We start from the raw sequence: 21742 nt of genomic DNA on the forward strand, positions 1-21742 counted from the left end.
ATTTTTAGGTTCTGTTTTTTTTTTGAAGAGAACCTGCACTGAGAAAGAAGTAAGAGATTATTTCTGTACTGTTCTTAACAGCATAATGCATTCCTAGATCCAGGTTCATATTCCTCCTGCAGGATATGTACAACCCAAGCAATACAAAGATAAAAAATACTACTGTAAAGCTTGGTGGGGCGATTCACAGCTGTAGCCTGATCAGACCAGACAGTATGTTTGATCTATTGACATCACAAATGTCATCAGAACTTTCTGTAAGCATTTGGCAGCTTGAACTCTTCAGCTTTTGTTCCACTGCTCCTCTTGCAGCTCAGCTCAGAGATGTCTCACGCCACTGTCTGATCTCAGTTCACACTCCCACTGTAACAGAGTGCGAGAGAAGCAGGGACTTTAACAAAACCTAGGAGGACTACTTTATTATTGATTCTAGATTTACAGGTAACGAGCTTTAATTATGAGATGAAGTTTTTTCTGATTTTTTTTTTTTCTCTCTTTTAACAAAAAGCACAGAGAGGAATCCTTTTTTCCAGGGAAACTTGAGAAATGGTACATACTGTTGTGGCAATGCCAGCTGGAGCTGTAGTGAGTTTCACTGTGCTTATTGTCCTCTGGCAGACAGCGGTGTTTGCTGTATGTTTCAGTTGTTTAAAAACTTTTTATCAGAGTTCAGATTGGAATGGATAATGTTGCTCCACATGTCTCTGCTGATTGTATCTTCTAGCATTTTTTTCACTGGTGGTTTGTACTTCTAAAAAACAACACAAACCAACAAGTCAAGTGAGATCAAGAATGACTAGTTTAAGTTTCTTCAACCTGGGCACTTCAGCAAAAGAATTTTGAGGTTGCCTGCAACCCATCCCAAGTGTTGAGAGATTTAGAAGAAATATTGCTAACTCCAGGCACACATATTTATCACTAATTAATTTTGAAGAAGAAGCAGCTGGCTAGGAACTAGTTATAAGGAGCTTCAGTCCATGTATGTTTCAGAAAGCAGAGTATCCTTCTACTGTATGTACGAGAAGGTTCATAACTATTTTCCTCGGCTGGTAATGAGATGTGTTTTCACTGTTCTTCCTTCTACTTAGACTACATTGCTCTCAACATGTGGCCCTTAATTACAAGTATTGCAACTACCTCTGCCTTCTCAGAGGTGTCATTCCATTCCAGACCATCCCTAATAAAAAGTCAGGCACATGATTTGGATTTTATAGTATGACACCTCTATATGTGATTTTGTGTATTCATCTTATTTTGGTAAACCCTTACCCTTGAGAGTTTTCTCATCTGACCAAACTGTCAAAGCGAGGAATGTGGGTTCTTGCAACTCTTTATCCCGTTCCATTTAGTTTTGGTATCTTTATGGCTCCAGACTTACAGTGAGCACATAACTGACACTGGTTTGCATTCATTCTTGCACAAATGCCATACTACAGTGTCAGAGATGCTCTGGGTAAGAAATATTTTTTTTTTACTAGCATCTATCTGAATTAAAATATCACTTTCAAGAACAAGAAGTGAAGATGTTTTTGAGACAGGAGCTGTGGCTTTCTGAAGTTCTCTAATTAATTATGGTCAGTTCCATTTCTTCAAATCTTTTTCAAAAGGGCATCACTGACATCCAATACAGAGAATATTTGCATTTGGAGAGTCAGTGAATTGTTCTTTAATTGCAAACAATTGGTAACGGGCTCTTTTATATGTTACTAAATGAATAGCTTTTTTAGCTTCTTGATGTTTAGCATTTTGCTTATCAAAAATAGACACTAAGACCTAGATATTAAATTTCCCTCATAACTGTATATATCTGAAAGGATGAGAATTATATTTCTGATTAAAAAAAAAAAGCCAAAAAAAAAAGAAAAAAGCCCCAATAATTAACATGAATCTGTAACTATTTTAGAACAGCAATCATAAGGTTCTTTTGAATGTGACTTGTGAACTCCTATTGTTAACTTAACCATCTCCTGTGTGAAATAATTAATACTTGGATATATAGACTCAGAAAGCAGAACCATGTTTAACAATATGAGCATGTTAGGAAGGAAATCTGTTCCCTCTTAAAATCTATTGGAAAAGTAGGAATTAAGCAAACATTTATTTTTTTACTTTGGGAGAAGACCAGTGTTTTACAATGCGTAATATTGAAAAGGAAAATATCCATGGTGGAATATTAATGCTAAATGTTGATGTGTTCCCCCCAAGTCAGGGCAGTGGGATATTGAATGATGTATGAAACAAGAGCGAATATCTTAGTAAGGCTATAGAATAGCTGTACTACAAGGATGTGAAAGTGGGAAAAGCAGAGGCTTTCAAGTCTCGATCTTGCTGCACAGTTGTTATGAACAATCTCAGTCATAGGCAGACACATTTCAGAAGCACTGGCCCATAGAAATCTGATCTGAGGTATTCACTATATGGTGGGACCCAAATACAGTAACATATAACTAAATGGGGAAAAAATTGAATAATCATTGTTTAGGTAAATTAAACTATTAGACTGGCAAATTTCCTGAAAGGGGATTAAAGGGGGAGAGAACTGAAGTGAAGCACAGTCTGTGTTTACTGCTGTGGCTCCAGCAGCACAGCTGTAGTTCTGGTTGAGTTGCTTGCTCCATTTATAGCCCAGACATCTCGAGGTTTATTATCTAGGATGTCTCATACTACAGAGGGTTGAAAGTGAATATATGGATATTAGTGGAACAGATTGTGTGAAGTTAATCCTTTCAAAAATTACAGAACAGTAATAAATAAAGGGAGGAATGTGGTTTTAGATAATTGGGAAGTGAGATGAAGTTAGCTTCAGATGAAAACATGTTGCTTCAGAATACATATTTTTTTTACTAAGAAAGGAACCTGTTAATGTCTTAAAGTGAAGAAAAACTCATTACTATTTGTTGTACCTAGGCAGAGTTTTCCTGAAAGGCTTTTTTCATAATCCCAGTAATTAATTGTGAATTTAAATACAGCTTATTTTTGGAGAAATAAACTCACAGGATGCTGGTATTCTGACACATACAGAGACATAAATACTGAAATAAAATATTGTTTGTGATCCACATTAATATCTAAAAAAAAAAAAAAATTAAGAAAAAAAGAGATCAAACCAGATCTTGTTAGAGTATTTTAAATATATAATGTGAGACTGTTTCTCTAAAGAGATGGAGACCAGTGGCATTTATTTAGCACAATTCATCAGAGAACTTTTATTGAGTAAAGATTGAAGTCATTAAAGCTAGCTAGCACCATAATTTCAGAGCACTGGTTAATTCTGTCACAATTTCAGTTTCTACCTTAGTGGGTACCCTCATCAGTAGTTATGCACCTGGGATTGCTTGGACAGTGAGAAATTGTTTTCTGACCCACCTGGTAGCTCTGTACTAGTAATCCAGAAGAGCATGTGAAAGTGAAGAGCCAAAGGCTGGCGCCCTGAGAACCATGTTTTGAGAACAAGAGCCAGGTTGCATGTCATATGTGTTTAGGTGAAGGAAAAGTCGAGCACAAAATCTCCTGTGCCCTAACATTGGTCCCTCACCACTGCCTGCTGTCTTCCTTCCACTGCTATCCCTGGATATCTTTCAGAGCCACAGAGTGTTGGGTCTGAGTCCTCTTAGTGATGGAGCTTGCAGCCATAAAGCTCCTTCCTAAACACTGAAGAGAGTTTCTCATTTCACATTTCAGGAGCAGCAGTGGGGAAAAAAAACAACAAAAAACCCCAAAAAACATGGCTAGTTGTGCATCTGCTGATATTGGCTTAGTGTTGAAAAAGCTGCCAAGGGAGACGAAGCACTCTGCCTCTCTGCCTACTCCTTATTAATACTTGTAATTCCTGCATATGGTATAAAGCTGCTGAGACAGAGAGCTTAGGGAAAATGCAGTGTGCTAACAACAAGCTTCAGAACAGAAAGACTTCTGGGGTAATTATTCAGCACAAGTTTTAAGGAAGAATACATGCAATGTAAAAGGAACAACTCATTTTAGGATATATTAACCTAGAGCTTCTAAATTCAGAGGATTGGAAAGAGCTTGCAGGAGTCAACCCAAAGGTGAAGAATCTTTCTCTAAACAAAAAACAAATACAGCTTTTTCACTTAATGCATCTCTCAGCAATAGTGTAAAAACAATTGAGCCAGACTTCCATGGCTTTTATGTGGTACTTGTGTCTGTTTCACCTAAGGAGCAAGCATCTGTTCTCCCTATTCCTTTCCTGGGGTACCCTTGCACCTCTATATCCTCAGGGGCAAGAGGTTTTGAATCCCTTCTCAGTCCTTTGGGAGACCCAGTAATATCTCTTGCACCCTGAGGAGGTTTTTGAGCCACACCGGGAGATTGGCTCTTCTCTCCATCCTTCCCTGCCCTGGTGTGTGTTTACCTCTTTGCTCCTCTCTTTCTAATGCTGCCAGAAGACATGGCCTTCCAGGCTGTGCACAGAGGGAATGGTGGGGCAAGTAGTTAAAAAGCCTTAAAAACAGGAGGCCTGGATACCTCTTCTCACTCCTGTGGGAGAGGAAATGTGAGGGAGAGGAGGACTAGAAATGCCCCTTCACAGAACTGACAGGGCCAGAGCCTGCTGTCACGGTTTGCCTCAGGACTGGCAAATGAACCAGTGAGAAGAATGCAGTCGATCCCCATCCTCTCACACCCACGGAGGGAAGGAGAGAGAGAATAAGGAGAGAGACTTTCTGGATTGAAAACTAAACTAGACAGCTCTAATTAAATACTAATGATAAAAGAAAATATGTACAATTATATACAAATGTGTTCAGGAATGTACAAAACCTATTGCCTCCCCTCACTCCCAGCAACTTTCCATAGCTCAGCAACCCAAATCTTTTCACTGCCAGTTATTCTGCTGCCGCTGTTTTAGCCAACCCCACAAGGCATTTGCTGCCATCTGCGAGTCAGTGTAGAGATAGAGTCTCGGCCACCCCTCTTGCTCAGCAGTGTCCAAAGCCAGCTGGATGGCTTTTACCTCTGCAAACTGACTCGCTTCAACTTCTCTTTCAACTGCTTGTGCAACTAGTCCTGTACGACTCCACACAGCAGTTTTCCACTTCCAGTGGTTCCCTACAAGACAACAGGTGCCATCAGTGGAAAGAGCAAATTATTTCTCAGTCTCTGGTAGATGATCATATGGTGGAGCTTACTGAGCCCATCTCACCAGGTGATGTTCTGAAGTGTGTTCCTTCTGGCCAGTCTGTAATTGCTTCCACAATACCTGGATGATTAGGCCTTCCTATTAGAGCTCGCTGGGTGATTAAAGCAGTCCATTTACTCCATGTTACATCAGTGGCACTATGGATAGCAGAAATTATGGATAGGAGTACTGGTAATCTGGGTGCCAGGAGGAGCTGTGCTTCAGTGCTTTTCACTTCTGAAGCAGCTCTGACTCCTCCAAAAGCTGCCTGTATCTCTTTTTCAGTCAACTTGTAGTTGACCTCAGAACCTCTGTAGCTCCAGCTACAGAATCCCAAGGGTCGACCTTGAGTCTCCCTGGTGCTTTCTGCCAGAGTTTCCAGGTAGGACTGTTGTACCCAGTTACAGTGTGCAACACATTTTTGGGTCTGGCCCTGTTCAAACTTGTGCAAGGGCCACTGCCTGCACAATCTCCATTTTAATCTGCTCAAAAGCTTTCTGTTGGTCAGGGCCTCATTTAAAGTCACTCTTCTTTTGAGTCACCTCATAGACAGGTTTCGCAATTTAACTGTAACCAGGAATATGTATTCTTCAGAAACAAACAGTCCCTGAAAAGGTTTGAGCATCCTTTTTGTTAGTTGGTGGGACCGTAGCTGTTATTTTGTTAATTACATCAATTGGGATCTGGTGACATCCATTTTGCCATCCAGTTCCCAGGAACTGGATCTCCCATATAGGTCCCTAGACCTTGCTTTTCTTTACTGCATAGCCAGCATCCAGAAGAATCTGGATGATCTTTTCGCCTTTCTCAAAGACATCTTCTGGCATATCACCCCACACAATGATGTCATTGATGTACTGCAAGTGTTCTGGAGCTCCACCCTTCTTCAGTGCAGCATGGATCAGTCCATGGCAAATGATTGAGCTGTGTTTCCACCCCTGGGGGAATCAATTCCAGGTGTACTGGACTGCCGTCCAGGTGAAAGCAAACTGTGGCCTGCACTCAGGTACTAGAGGAATAGAGAAAAAGGCATGAGCAATGTCAGTAGTGGCAACACTACCTGCCTGCTTTCAGCTCCAGCTAGTACTGAAGTTCTAGCATGTCCAGCACAGCAACACTGAGTGGTGGTGTAACCTCATTCAGGCCACGATAGTCCACTGTCTGCCTCCACTCACTGTCAGGCTTCTGTATTGACCATATGGGACTGTTGTAGGGTGAGTGAATCCTGCTGATCACTCCTTTGGTCTCCAATTGCCACATCAGCTTATTAATGGGGATCACAAAGTCTCTGATTGTGCAATATTGTTGCCTATGCACCCTTGAAGTGGCAATTGGCATCTGTTGGTCTTCAGCCTTCAGCAACCTCATTAGAGAAGGGTCATCTGAAAGACCAGGCAAAGTATGCAGTAGTTCATTGTCCTCAGTCTCTACAGCAGCTATACCAAAGGCCCACCAGCCCCCTTTTGGGTCATGAAAATATCCTTTCTTGAGATAGTCCATGCTAAGGATGCGTGGAGCATCCGGGCCAGTCACTGCAGGGTGCATTTGATTTGTGAATATAGGAACTGCTGCTGTTTGGGTTTTTTGTAGCTTTTTTTGTTTGTTTGTTTGGTTTGTTTGTTTGTTTGTTCTATTAAAATGCCCTAGTTTTGGTCCTGCTCTGGCAGGGGGGTTGGACTCAATGGTCTTCAGAGGTCCCTTCCAATCCCTAACAATCTGTGATTCTGTGATTATTCAAAATACATCTATGTATTGACAAATATTTCTGGTCTGGGAGATTTTGGGCTTAAGTTCATCAGCCAGAAAACTTTCTCAGAGGTTTTGTGGAGAGGTGCCATGGTACACAGGTCAGATGTGCAGAAGATTTACTTTCTCCCCTTCCAATGTGGGGTCCTGGTGGGGAGGTCCTGACAAGGGGATGCAGTTCAGAATGTCCCCAGGTTTGAAAGCACTTCTGTGTCATCTGTCAATGTATTTTTTGATAGTTAACTCATCTGTGACTGAGATTATTTGTTTTTCCCAGAGTAGGATATTCTAGACAACAGAAGAAGTATTATGTAGCTGTCTGATAAAAGTACCTGCCTGCTGGTTGACTGGCGAAAAAGCTTACCAATAATAGACATCATTTTTCCTGAAGAGTATTTTCATGCTAAGAAAAAGTTCTCTCACAAGGAAATGAGGCAGGCGAAGCTCAAAAGAAAAGGAGAAAGTTGTGACAAAGCACAAAGATCCAATCCTTTTTTAAAAGAGCAAGTGCACATAGGAAAATGGAGTGAAGAATGGCTTTAAAAACCAGAAACCAAACACAAATGCTTGTAGAAGTCTGACACCTGCTTGCTAAGGTGACAGTCACAAATGGATAAAGCTCTGTCTCTGCCTGGTGCACATGGTGTGTAGCATCCTATCTGCCAGTATGAGTGGCATGTGATGGCACATAAGTCACATACACTTACATTTTATCTCCCCAGTTCATATTGCATGGTTATACCTCCCTGTAAAAGGAAGTGGTGGTAAGACGGGATGATAGAGAGGATTTTAGAGTGAAAACATTTTTACCTTGCAGACTGTTAAATGTACATTATTTTGGCAATAATAACTTAGATACAACTGTTTTACACAGCATTACTTTATTTCCTAGAGGAAAATACACTCACATACTTCAAACAAATTCTGGCTGTATGTGCCTCCTTGGCAAGCAAGAGCTCTGAACACTAAGGTTTCTGAAGGACTCTTGGCCAAGTAGTGTTGTCCTTACTAGACACAGAGGTGGTATTGGTTTAAATGTGATCAAGGTCCACAGGAGAGCTCCCATTGGTCTTTTTTGGATAGCAACATCACACATTTCTCCTGTTGAAGCGAGCCACAACTTTTAACTCAAATTTTTTCTCTCATACAATGTGAGCAGCAAGAGATGGAGCTACTTGGGTGACATGAATGACTTGTAGGGCCTAAGTAGGATGGCTGCAGGTAATATTCCTCAAATATAACAATTCAGGCATTGAAAAATGAAAGCACAGGACAGTTTGCTTTGCTGAATGTGACTCACTGTGCATGTTATTTTCTCTATGAAGTCAAATGTTTTCAGAGGCTGTACTCATTAACTGGAAAGGGATGGAAACAATTTCCATTTTCCTCCTTGCCTCAGACCTACAAACATGAGTATGTGAAAGTCTGTCCATCACATGTCATAGCCGTCCCTGTCAAGCAGAACACTGTTCAAATTCTAAGCATGACACATTGATTTGCTAAAAAAAAAATAAAATAAAAAAATTAAAAATCAGTAAAATCTGTTGTAACCTAGATAATTCTAATATGACATTTGTCATTAGCAAACTTTTAACCTTTGCCTCTACCATCTTGTTTTGTGTTACGTGGTACTGTAATGTGAGGACATAGGGCTTCACTGGCCCACTGAATAATTTTTCTCAGCATATGGAAATCTCAAGGTAAAGAAAGGTGGTACACTTGATAAAGGATGCCTGTTGGGTATAGGAATGTTAAGACATTTATTTCCCAGAAAGTGTTGTCATGTATTTAAGTGTATTGTGCTAGATGCTTACATATAGCACAACAACTCCCTTTACTCCTGTAACACTCCTGTGCTTGCACACTTTCAAACAAGGAGCTTGGTGCTCTTAGAAAAAGGACTGAAGTAACACCATAATAACTAACCGTTAAAGACACATATAATGTGCATAACAACATAAAATACTGTATATGCAGCAAGAGATTTGTCTCTAGAGTTTTCCAGGTGTATCTGATCTGTCTGTATGTCTTCCTGGATAGGATCTGTCTTCCTGGTACGACAATGCAGCACAGGGAACAGCCAGAAGCATTAAGGTTATGCCTGCTCCCAAGCTGTATGGAGTTCTTCTATTTCTATGGAGCTATTAGATTTTTACAATAAGAAACAAATGTATATTGTGTTAATGATATTTAAATCTTCAGCCTCTGCTCCCTTTAGGAGGATTTAACCCAGTAACTTCCAGACACTGGCATTCTATATGTAAATAGTATGTACGTATTTTATATATAAACACATAAATACAAAGGTATAAGAATATATGATGGTTTCCTAAAAACACAGGTATAAAACTTTATAGCTATATAGCTTCTCAGACAATAAGATTGTTGTTTCTTAAGATTGCGTAGAAATAAAATAGTACACCCCCCTTGGATCTGAGCCATGATTTTCTTTAAAGAATGGCTTTTCTTCCTTCTCTTCATCCAACAGTCAGTGAAGTAAGAAGCTCTCTTTCATGTTCAGGCTGTGTCAAGCTGTTCACCATAGTCTCAAAGAAACTTAGCTTGTGCTGTCGCTCAGTTACTTTAGTCTGTGACTAACCCCTCTGACACACTGTACAAGATGTGCAGTTCTTCTCTGAAGATCTATAACAAATAAACAAAATTAGTCCTGGAAATGAGTAGCCAAGATTTCCAGTCAGCTTCCTTCTAGCTAGAATATTAAACAGTAAATGTGTCATTAGAATAAGATTGTCCCACATATATTGAGTGTAATTTGTTTTCAGACTACTGCTGCTATATGTATGTGTACCTACACACAGTGATTAGATTCATTAGGAAAAAAATCCCTCTGTAGGTAGGCTTAATTTTCCCACAGAACTTGAATTTTTCATCTTACTGCTATTCAAGGAGTTGTATTGTCACAGGCTCTTAGCACTGTTCTCCTATCTGCGTCTGAGTATGGAGCATCTTGATCTGGTCAAGTCTGTCTGCATCTGCGTATCCTACACAATAAGTTTAGTGATGAAACAAACTAGAATAATACATAAAGGACTGAAAATAAACTTGTTTAACTGCAAATGACATTTGCTTTGAATCAAAATCACAAGTTTCTTTAGCTGATTTATAAATCAAGGTGTCTTTTTCTCCAGGCAGTTTGATAGATTCCTGCTAAGACATTTTTGAAGATGCACAGACCTAAGACTTCTGATAACTATTTTTTTCCATGCCATCTAAGAAACCTGATAGACTACTTCATAGAAGGAATGAGAGATACGGAATATCCTTAAAAAAAGAAAAAGACACCACCAAATGCCACCAACTATTCTTTTTGGTATGTTTGAGCCCAAGGACTACAGACATTAAATTTTCGTGACAAATTCTTGTCAGTGTTTATTTTGTGAATGAAATTCTTAAATTCCACACAGCAAAGCTGAACACCAAGGGGACTATGGAAAAACTGCAGCCACACCTAAGTATTATGTCAAAATGTCATCTTACTTTTTTTGTAAAATCTGAAAAGCATCATACTTGTCAACTCTGTCTTCTTAGTTTGGTGTTGCACTTTTCTGCTTCCCAGTAGAAATGCAAAGAAGCTTGTATTTTTTATTCTCTTTGGTCTCATAGTATGACAACCATTGGCAAGAAACTTTTAAGGATGACTCAGGGGTGTTATGATTATCCTAATCAAGCCAGTGAGACTTTCAAAGCAAGCTACAGCCTTGCATTTTCCTGCCCTCAGAATACCACTGCATTATGAGGGATTCCAAGAGGAGGATGTGGCCTGTAGTGGTTGGTGTTGTAGGCAGAAGCGAAATTTCTCTTGCTGGACACATATACACTTGGGACTGTTATGCCAGGGGTGCATGGCAGCATGGTCACGTTGGCTGGACAGTCTGGTTACATGCCTGCTGGGGAAGAGGTAGCAGCCTGCACAAGACAATGAGCACAGAGGAACATTTGTGGCCTGTGGCTTGAATGAGTGTTAGTGAAATAGGGATAAATGGAGATACTCTGTAGTTTAAGCTGTAACAGACTACTCATTATTGAACTTAATGGGAGGATAGCCTGAAATGCTTGCAAAATCTACAGCCAGAGAGATATTGCTGAATAGTTGAGGAAATAATGCATAGAAGAGAGGCTTTTACTGATTATTCTTCCTAGCTTGATCTAAACTAAAATGGAAGTGGGCTTGTGATCCTGAAAAATTGATAGGTATTTGAATTGAGGACTGTAGGAAGATGAAAAATTAAAGAATACCATATGGTTTGGGATAACATCTTCTGTAGGGATAAAGGTTTAAGAATTCTGAGTAATCAAAAAATTTAGGGCAGATCTTAAACAGTATATAAATTAGTTGAATAGTGGTGGAGAGTAGTTTCTATGAGCAAAGTCTGTTCTACCATAAACCAAAAAATAAGAAACAAAACCAAGTCTAAATATAAAAATTCTGAGACTATTTTAGCAACCTAGGAAGACTGGTAAACATTAATGTTTGGTTTTAAGTGAGCTAATGATGTAATAAGCACTTAAGATAGAATGAAAAAAAGAAAATCAGACTAGATGGAATTGAGAGTACATTAGCCAAGGAATGACACTTCTTGTGTTGCTTCCTGACATACTCAGATTAAAAAAAGTTTAGATCCAAATAAAGCAAATAGTTAAAGCATCAACAAGAACTACAGAATACAAAAAACCCCATGTCATTTTACATTGGATGAGTAGTAATGTTCTACTGGACCTACTGGCCAGTAAGGTGACTAACATGCTGAAAGAAAGCAGAAAATGTAACAGGATGGGAAACTTAAGTCTTCATGAGCTGGTTGCTTTTGTAGCTTGAAAAAGTTATGTATTTAGCCAATAGAAATTCTTAGTTCTTGGAAATCCAGAAGTCAGAAACTTACATAAGGGGATAAATTTGCTTTAGTCTCGATCAGTGAATAGGATCTGGTCCAGGTTATAATTATAAAATAGGTACTCAGCAACAGTGGCCAACATGTTTAATAGATGGATAGAAGTGGGAAAGACAGAAACTTTCTAGTACATTTGATTCTTAATAAAAGGTAATAAGTTAGAAAAGATAGGCAGATTTTGAGGAACAATTTGATAAGGGAGTAAACCTAAAAATAAATACCAAAAAGCCTTTTTTAATGGAGTTAAACACATGAAAAGAAAAAGCAGTAGCAGAGAAAGGAAGTAAATTATTTATTTTAGTGTCACCATGAAAGAGCACAAGGTGGGTTATGTATCTGAACCATTGTTTATAAGGGAATCTCTGAGATACATAATTTTAAACATTTTAAAAATAATTTATTATTATCTAATCACAAAATGTGTAGTTATCATAACTGGACCAAAGGACCACTTAGCATCAATTTAGTGTCTCAGATGGTGTCCTAGTGTGATTTCACTAACTGTTAACTGACGGTGTCACCGTTTGGATCAGGTTTGACAACAACACTCTCAATCCCCTCCCCCTCCCACCGAGGTAGGCAAGGAGAGAGAGAAAAAGAGAGACACTTGGCTGGACTGAAAACTAAACTACACAGCTTTAATTAAGACACTAATGAATGATATAAGATAATATACACAATTCTATACAGGTGTGGCCAAAAGCGTCTCACCTCCCCCCACCCCCAGCAACTCCCACAGCACTCCCCTGAGCTGGAACAGTCCCGAGAAATCCCAGAGCTGCTGCTGGAGAAAGCGGAGAGTGATGAGGGTCAGGAGAGCTTGAGGTCAAGGGTCGAAGGTGCTGGATGGACGGAGTCCACCCTGGACACTGGCCATGGACGGGAGCGAAGGGAAGAAGAAGCAGGAAGGAAGTTGTCTTCTATGATCTCTGACCTTCCTCTGAGCTTATGTAGATACATGGAAGGGAATATCTCTGGCCAGTTTTGCTGTCTGTCTAACTCATCCTCTTACTGTGGGGGTCATAGATCTCCCTGTAGTGTCTGAGCTGGCAGAGTGAAAGTGCGACCTTGAAGACTCAGCAGTTACAAAAACATTCCTCTGTCTTATCAGCTCTAGCTAGGACAGAGTGTTGCTAATTAAAAGAAAGCTCACTGAAGGAAAAAAATCAGTAAAAGGAAAATTGGCTTCATCCTGGCTCAAACCAGGACAGATGGCTAAACTATTTTACACTAGAGGAAAAGAAAGTGGCAAATGTGAAAGGAAGTTTTTTAAATGGCTTAAAAACTTAAAAAAAAACTACTTGCCTGATCAAGTGCTAGGCATTGTAAGATGCAGGGCTAAATCCAATGGAAGGATCAGCAAAAATGCAAAAGTTCTTTAAAGGTGTTTTTGGATATGCTGATAATGTTGATGTGTTTGAGTTGGTGTATTTGGGTCTTCAAACCAGTTTTGAGTGGGAATCTGATTAAACCTTCAAAAAGAAATGAGCCATGAAGGGACAATGCGAAAGCTGTCTTATTGTTTGGTAACTAACTGGCAAGAGGAAAAGTGACAGATGATTAATGGAAATTCATTAAGTCCTATGCTGGGAAAAAGCAAGTTTAGTGTTTCTAGACACAAAGAGTAACTGTAATCTTTGAACTAGATGAAACTTTTGAAAACTGTAAACAGTGTAGAAGTATACAAAGAGCTCTGAAAACTTCTTCTCTAGCACAGACATGAAGGTATTTCCTTTGGATTTTGTACAGTGTTTAATCTTTTACTGGTGTTTGATTACAGTTAGTGGGAAATAAATGGTCTACCTTTACTGCTAGCTGCAAAAGCAGTACTGATGAGGACAAGTTAATGTTTTGTAGAGATGAAACCAAACATGTATGGTCACTGGACAATGGAAGGCATGGTGGTGTTTCTGCTGCTTCACTGTAAACATAGGTTCTTCCTTGCCTGTGTGTATGAACGCTATAAAATTTACCAGTGGTATGTGATATATTTACAATATAACAGTTTATCCTTTGCAGAGTAATAAGCAAATAATACAGTCTAACTTTTAAACTCACTTCACTCCGGGAAATGGTAGAAAAACTATTGCCCTCAGCTTAGTGGAAATGGTCTTCATTTGAGACTAGTTTAAATTTACTTTCCTGTATATATTTTTTCCTATATATACTCGTCATGGCCTGTATGTTAGTTGGGGTGAGTGTCTAGCACCTCAGCACACAATTCCTGTGCATGTGGTCTGATCTGTCTGTAGACTATAGGACTCAGAAAAAAAACAGGAGAAACAGTGGGTTCTTCTAATCCAAACTACTCCAGATAACTACTTTATTCTGGAAAGCTGACTTTTCCTCTAGATCAATCAGTTGCTAAAAAGCAATAAACTTCAGCTCTTCGGAAACTGCAAGTATTCCTGATCTAGTTTTTATGCACATGGTAGAAGGGATGTTTTTATTTTCACTCTTAAGGAAGAATGCATTTATCTATTTCTATTCTATTTTTAAATAAAAAATTAAAAAAATTTGTAAGCTATGGTTGTGGTATTGCCTCACTTTTACCCATGAGAAAAGCAGTATTTTGTGCTTCATTTGTCTTGCAAGATCTGTTGAACAGGCTTCCAAACAACAAAGACACTTGTAAAATGTCTAACAGGTGTCAGCCAAATCTTGGCTTGAAGTTTTTTCTTTCAAGATTTTCTACAAAAAGTTTTTTTTGCTTTTGGTAAGAGTAATTTCTGCTTACACTAGGTGTTTTCCTATGAGACAAGTGTTAAGATCCCATTATAGTTAATGGGGGTTTTGTCTAAACAGTCACTACAGTATAATACATCATTCTTCTCATCCTCAAGCAGACATCTATATAGGGCCAAATGTAACACCTTCTGGACTCTGTTGACAGTAAAGCAACTACAAACACCTGATGAGATGTAGGTACCCCAAAGTTAGGAGTGATTAATCTCATGCTAGGAGTGATTTAATTAATTACTTTTTTTAAATTAAAAAAATCATGTTGACAGAATGAAAAGTTGTGATCTTGCTGTACTTGCATCTTAACACCAGTGTGAAAAGCTGCAAAGCGGTGTAAGGTGAATTAGGAAGCTCAGCAATGGAAGAAAGATTGATAGAATAAATCCAGTAAAAAATATTAAAACCTGTGTTCATTGGGGAGTTTTGTCATGTTCAGAACGCACTAGTACAGTAAGCAAGGACTGAAATAGGAACTTTTGGGGTATATGAGCATATTTTCAAAGTGGGTTCGGACTTGTAAGGCAAGTAGCAGACTTCAAAGCAGGTTGGACACTGTTTTTTTTTGGAAACTGGCAAGTGTCATACAATTTTGGAAATACTAAAAGGCATGTACCTTTGATACTTCATGCTGTTGTAAATGTGGTTAACAGCTTCTGTTTAGATTAATTAAATTCATCCATCTGGCAATATTGGTAAAAAAAAAATTATAAAAATTTCCCGTTATTAAATGCGAAGAGAGGAATATTATTAAACGATGAGCTTACTGTCAATAAACTATTAAATACTTTGGAGAAGATAAAACCTAATCTAAAATATTAATAATAATAATAAAAATTTGCTGGCTACATGCGGCATTTGCATTAATAAATAACTACAACTGAACAAGTAATAAAACAAATAAAGCATAGTTCCTAAAAACAACATCCATAGTGGACTAAATGTGTAAAAACTAACATTTTATCAATATGCTTCATAATGCAAAACTAGTTAAAAAATGATAAAGTTAAAAAAATCTAAAGCAGAGCATCTGGCCATTAGATGTTTATTTTACCCTTATGGTATCAAAGAAAGTATCTTTTCTCCTAAGCAAAGGTGGAAACAGAAAAGGTATTGTGGGTTAAACGACTATTTAATTAGTCAGGACACTTAAGCTGTCTTTGAAATTGGAAATCTCGCTAGCCTATAACCAGAAGATTCACCAGATATAAAAGAATAAAAAAAGAGAAAGAAAATAAGAGGATAGCATCCTTCAAAGACAGCCTTTTCAAAGTAGCAATTTTGTCATGGAAAGGAGATCTATGAATGTCAGAGGCCATTAGTTTGGAAAGGTTTAGGTCAGTGTTAAAGAAAATGTGGAAATGAAAACCAAGCATATTTATGCTACAAAGAAGAGAATAAGAACTGAAACAGGTCCTAAGTAATCTAATAGTGAAGGCTCACCTACCATGTAGCAAAGAAAGAGTATGTAGTTATTTCTTAAAGGACTGCAAACTCGTCCCCTGAAATTCTAGGTTGGGCTTTGTGGACATTATTTTAGATTACACAGGGTTGTGCTGCTTAGGTATTGCATTTTCAGTGATTCTACCTGGAAGTATCTGCATTGAGATGTCAACATGAATGGTTATCTCAAACCTATGGATTAAGATTCTGGCTGTCACTGTATCTGAATTGCACCACTGAGAGCTTGTGTTTCAAGAGACTAACATAGAAACCTAAGACAAACAGTCTGACACTTGTGAGGGACCAGGCCTTAGGACCCACTCGTGCAGGAGGTGGTGTCGAATTGCCATTATAACCCTTTGAGATGCGGCATGGGCAGAGAGAAGGAGGTCCACTCCAGCTGCCAAGTCTTATGACTCACTCTTACTCATCCTTAGGTAACAAGGAAACTAGGCCTAGAAAGCAGCAGGCTGCAATAATGGGCTACAGGAGCCTCACTGACACCAACTCTGCCCCATTGGCTGGCCCAACTCTGGATCCAGGACTGGTGATTTTCTGTTATCTCTCTAACCTTTCTTCTCCTAATCTCTCTCTTCCTAAAATCACTAAGTAACACAAGGCCAAACCACTATTTTTTCTCAGCTTATGCAGCTTGTATTGTGACTTCTGTGATCTAAATAATCAGCCTTTCTAATTGTGCAGACTGAGAGGATAATTGAAGTATCAGTATTCCTTCGGTTGTTTTACTTAAACCTAATTTTCAACTACAGACCATGAGTGTCGTTTCACTTTAATCCAATCAAGGTGTATCAAGACAGTCGAGCATTTCCTTGGACCGTCATTTTAATGACTTCCTGGAAGGGCCAGGTCTGAAACACAGGTTGGATCCAGCTGCAACTGGACTCCTCTCTGAGAAGGAGTTTAGAAACCAAGAGGGTCCGATCTGAATCTCCCTGGGTTGCCCTAGCAGGGTCGTGACAGCATTCTGTGCAGCTTTAGAACTGTGAATGATGAATGACAAAACTCTATGCTCTCTTGCATGGCAAAAAACTATAATGTAGAATGGAGACTGTCTGAACTGCTATTTTTCACATGCTCTGATACGTTCTGGTTACTTGGATCTGATGTATTTGAACAGCTGATGGAATTTTATTATTATTATTATTATTGAACAGTATTTATGCTGGAATTTTATAATTGGACAAGGATGAATAAAGAAGTCCCTTAGTTTATTCTGATGCAAAATATACTGGCTAGAGTTATTTTGAGATACTGCATCCTTTCATAACTAGATATGCAAGCACAGACTAAATACATAACAAGAATACGATAGTTTGTGAAACTCTAGAAAAAAAGGATTTTCAAGCTCTGCATACCAATCCCATATCTGTGAATGCAAATGGACTTTTAAGAATAAAGAATATTTAGAAATACACAGAAGAGCCTATGGGCACATAAAATTGTTGCCTGGCACTCACAGTTAGGAGAGCTGCTTAGAAAAATGAGCATAGAGCTTTTCTCACAATGCATTTTTCTCTCCTTGTCTAAGGTACATGTGTCATCTGTCAGTGCCTCAGAAACATGAATCTCTTTCTCTCTGTCTCTGCTTCAAAGCTAAACCAAACAGTCCCCTCCTGACTCTGTGGAACTCTCACAGAGAATCAGAGTGAATTCCTCACCCTCCTGATAGCTTTGTGTTACTAGCTTAATTCTAGACCATTGCATTTGGCCCAAAATATAGACTGAAATGACACGGATATTTGCTTTTCAGCTTACTAAATATCAACATAGCTTTCTTAACCAGTGCAGCCAGAATTGAATATTTGCACTATAGCAGCTAGGGGAGGAACTGGGAAATCTCTGTGACATGTGCAGATGTAGGAAACAGAGATGTTATTTTCATAGTCCATGAAGTCCAACCATGTCTCCCTTATGCCACATAAATATTTTGGAAATTTATTAAAATTAAAGGTTACTGTTATGTATTCACACTACAAAAAGAGTGCCACCAGTTTGCTTGTCAGACAACTTACCAACTGGAAATATTCCTGATTTTTCCTTGTAATTTCCAATACTGCTTAAGCTTCTATGCAAAGCAGTTACTTTTTATGACTGGCACAGACCCCGGAAAGTCTGAGAGGTCATAATCTGGGGATTTACATGCTTTACAACTGAGGTACAAAAGCCATATAGCAGAATATAAGGTGCATTACAAAAAGGTATGTAAGTAAACAGAATTATTCTATACTAAAAACATTTTTCTCAAGAGTTACATTTGCATTCAGTAAATATCAATTACTGATTTTTTTTGTAACGCTTCTTCACCTGATAATTATATTAAACAATAACAAGTTTTGTGCATCCTGTTAAAAAACCTCCTTTGAATTATATCTGTATTCCAAAATGCCAGCTATGCATATCACATAAATGACTCCTCAGCTTGTCACTGATGCAAAATGGGAAAAAAAAACCAAAAACCTTTGTAACCTCCTAATGGGAAACACCTGAGTATGCACAAGGAGCAGGGCTGTGAACTCCATGTTCAGAATTACTCATGTCCTTTAAATCCAGTGATCCTTAAATGTTTAACCAATGTTGTTATAGGGATTAGATTGTTTGCTACCTAACTCCTTTCCAGCTAAGTACTGTCTTCTTTTACAGTAGTCAGATTTTAATTCTTTCAGACTTCATTACCATTTTTTTGTCTTTACAATTGAATGCAGAGTTCATTGATTTAGATTTTTTTAATGTGTTACATGCACCTGCACATTACAAATATTTTAGTTTGGTGTACCACTTCAGCACAGAAGAAACTGTGTCTCCATCTCTGATCACAGGCCACATGTCTTTTTATTTTAACAAACCCCTTTTGTCACAGATCTAGCAGGGTTTCCCCTGCCCAGATAAACAACAAAGATCTGTATTGGATTGACATATATCAAGCAGCTGAATCTAAGCAGGCACTGGTTATCACTCTCAGCACTCACAGGGACTTTAAAGAAGCAGATTATGCCAAGCATCCCTTCCTGAAGCTTAGACTTGGTGATAACATTGGGCTTACCTCTGACTGATCATTACAGTATATGTATATGCAGTCTGACAGAATCCCAGCCTGGGACAATCCAAGTACTGTTGCTGAGAGCAGATATTCCAGTGTTTCCACAGGCATTAATGAAGATTCCATTTCTCTTAGCATGTGAAGCGTAAGGGCAGACAGTTCATTAGAAACAAAAATTAACATACCCGTTGTATACAGGTAGGCACAGCTCCCCTGTGTGATCAGATTCTTGAAACTGAAGTTCTTCTCTTGAGCTATTAAAATGGTCACCAGCTGAATCATCACACAGACATCCCTTACACAGCCTTTCAGTTTTGTTTGTCTTCAGAGTCATGCCAAACTGCTCCTGCTCTTTCAAGAGGACTCCTCCTTGGTTATGAGCACACAAAGAGTGCTTCTCTTTCTCCTGAGTAGCACTCATCTCACATTCTCCAAAATTGCTCCATCTAAATGCAGAGAGCTCAAAATTCATTGTCCTTCTCTGCTTGACACTGTGGCTACTGTCTGAATTAAAGACAGAGATAAGAGCAAGAAGGTGAAAGTAGGACCTATAATGAAGAAGGAGTTGACTCAGCATAGGATTTGAGCATAGTTCACTTATTCACTTTGTATTTCACTTATTCATTCACTAAACATAATTTTCTTATTCATATAGTATTGGGCTGACCTCCTGCTTTGTGCACAGTCACTTCCAAAGTCAACACATCATAGTGTTCTTATTTGGAAGTTTCCGAGTGTAATGAAAATAGATCTATTATTGCCACTTAAATTAAAAGATACCTCCAAAATCCTTTGACTACTTAAAAAAACCCACAAAACCCCCCCACAAAACAAAACAAAAAAACCACACACACACACACAAAATAAAACAACAACAAAAAGCCCACAAAAAAACCACCACAACTAATCTTCATACCAAATAGTGGTATTTTTCCAGGTAGTGGTATGGTGATCAATGCTGAGACACTCAGCATTGCACCCAGTGAATTTATGCACAAAAATCTGTGATTAAATTTTGTTAAAGAACAGAGGATAAACAAAGACTGAAGGTAAAGGGAAAAGACAAATCACATTAATCTCAATTTGCTACAAGCCACAAGCAAACTTTAAAAATGCAGTAAGTATAAGATGATGAGTGTAATAAAATCAAAACACACATAAATTGTAGGGGAGACCAATGAAACCCAGAGTAGAGAGAAGCTGCAGAAGGAGGAAGCATGCTGACAGGATGGTGGAGCAGGGGAGGCTAATTACAAAAGGTGGCAGTCTGGAGAGGACACAGAGTGCACTTCAGTTATTCTCAAGGTTGAATAGACTTTGTACAGGAAACCAGCAGACAGCACCAATGAGGGGAGTTAACATTAAAAAATACAGACAGTGGAGGAAAAATCAAAATCAGTGATTAACGTGGGCTAGCAAAGGCAATGACTGCATTTTGGAGGATCCTTTACTAATCAAGGCAGCATGCATGAGGGCTTGAATGAGGTGTCTGGCCATAAGGATGGAGATTATAAAGATTGTTCTGCAAAAACACTGAGGACAAAGAAGTGGCAGGTTTTTGGAAGGGGACTTGTTAGCAACACTAGTGAGAATGTGGAAACACAGTAAACCAGATTGGAAAGCATCCAGAACAGATGAAAGGGAGAAAATTGTTGTATTTGGCAGTATGATTAAGGATTTTTGAAAGAACAGGAAGGAGGGAAATGGGTAAAGGATAGAAATGGAAAAAAAAATCAGAGCTGATTTTTGAGGAATGGGGAAGTTTTAATAGGGTAGTAGAAGAGGAAGAAAGATCACCTGTGAGACAGGTCAATGCTGAGCAACCATTTCCCAGTATCTGTATTCAGAATAACATTTCTTGTTCTCTTTGGCTGTAGCCATATCTGCGGGTTAAAGTGTGTCTGAAACAAATCCCTTAGCCTGGTCATATGCTGCAGAAAGCACATGATCACATCATTATATCCTATTACCTGCCAGAGAAGAATAATTCTGTGTAAATCGTCTGCACCTCCTTCTAATTCCAAAACTATGGCTTGGGAATTGTTTGGGAAAAATGCTAGTAGGCACAGGTTAAGTGTATGTCAGGGACACTAGTAGTTTGAATAATGTGAGTTCTGAAACTTTTTAAGTTTTATGAAGATGTGTGTAAAATTAATCTACCAGCTGAATAATACTTCACATTTGCACACTTTGGGGAAAAAAAGAGCCTGTCATCACAATGGGCTGTAACAACTGTAAAGAGCTGTCTCATTCTAGGTACCAGAAAGGCCACCATAATCAATAGCTATTACCCCATGTCTTTCTTCTGTGAAAATCAGCACAAATAAAAAGATAAACCAAAAAGCAATTGAATTACCTGTTTTTCAGATGAAATCTATTACCCAAGTGTGGTAGACTAGAAACACATTTAGTGAGAAGCAAGTCTTAAAACACTTCTGAGCAGAGAAGAGGAATATGTTGTGCTGTCTCAGCCAACAGAACATGTTTCCTCCTGAGAGCACATGAGCAGCACCAGCTTCTGCAGAGAAAGCTACAAGAGACTGTGCAGAGAGGCAAAACAATTTCACAATGGTTGAGTAAACAGTTTGTTATTCCACACAACTGAAGACTGTCTACCAACCAGAAGAACAATTTGCTTCTCTCTCCTTCTCTTCCTTACTCCCTATTCTCTTTTCTGCAGCTCAGGCTGTTCTTTTTACATCTCCAAAT

Source organism: Apus apus, chromosome Z (assembly GCF_020740795.1).
Source record: "Apus apus isolate bApuApu2 chromosome Z, bApuApu2.pri.cur, whole genome shotgun sequence".
NCBI classification, from domain to species: domain Eukaryota; kingdom Metazoa; phylum Chordata; class Aves; order Apodiformes; family Apodidae; genus Apus; species Apus apus.